This window comes from Octopus bimaculoides, chromosome 23 (genome assembly GCF_001194135.2).
Source record: "Octopus bimaculoides isolate UCB-OBI-ISO-001 chromosome 23, ASM119413v2, whole genome shotgun sequence".
In the NCBI taxonomy this organism is placed as follows: Eukaryota; Metazoa; Mollusca; class Cephalopoda; order Octopoda; family Octopodidae; genus Octopus; species Octopus bimaculoides.
The window spans coordinates 14309776-14310763 of NC_069003.1; positions in this window are offsets into that span (position 1 = coordinate 14309776).

Below are 988 nucleotides of genomic sequence, written 5' to 3' on the forward strand. Positions count from 1 at the left end.
TATATATATGCATGGTGCGGTGAATAAATTGTCGCCTAAATTATGCAAAAATGAAATCTTAATTTAACATTTTTTTACCAAAATTACATTAAAAATATCTTGAAATACTAAAGAGTAAATTCATTCAATAAAATCGCCATTGGCTTCAACTACGGCTACCAGACGACTTCGGAATCTCCTGCAACTCTTCTGGACGGTCTCCTTGTTTAAGTTGGTGAATACTGCTAGAATCCTTGACTTCAGTTCATCTTTGGTGTCATAAAGAGTGTTGTTGGGCTCTCGCCCAACTGCGCCCCACACATAATAATCAAGGGGTTTGCAGTCTGGTAAGTTTGGTGGTTAGATTTTAGTGGTGATGTGGTCGCAGAAATTGTCTGACAGCCATGACTGGGTTATCCTGCTTGTGTGGCATGGTGTAGTGTCCTATTGCCAGACATATGGTTTTCCAGCAGCCACTCTCTTCACCCAGGGCAGCACTGCCTCATCCAAGCACTTGATATAGGCCTCTGTGTTGAGTGTGAGGCCGTGTGGGAAGATGAATAGAAGCATAACATCGCCATCACTAGTGATCACTCCAAACGCCATGATGTTGATTGGATCTTTGATTTTTATCACTCTCAGTACGTGTTTTGGGGACTCGGCAAGCCAACTGACCCTACTATATTGCGTTGTCAACGAAATGAAAAACAATAGGCATACATGAAATAAAAATATAAAGTGGCGACAATGTATCCATCGCACACTGTGTGTGTGTGTGTGTGTGTGTGTGTGTGTGTGTGTGTGTGTGTCTGTGTGTGCATATATTCATAAGCACAGTCGTGGCTGTGTAGTAAAAAGTTTGCTTCCCAATACGTGGTTCCGGGCTCAGCACCACTGCCTGACACCTTGGGTGAGTGTCTTCTACTATAATAAGGGAGCAGCCAAAGTGGATTTGGTAGACGGAAACTGAAACAAGTCTGCTGTATACACATATACACATAAACACACA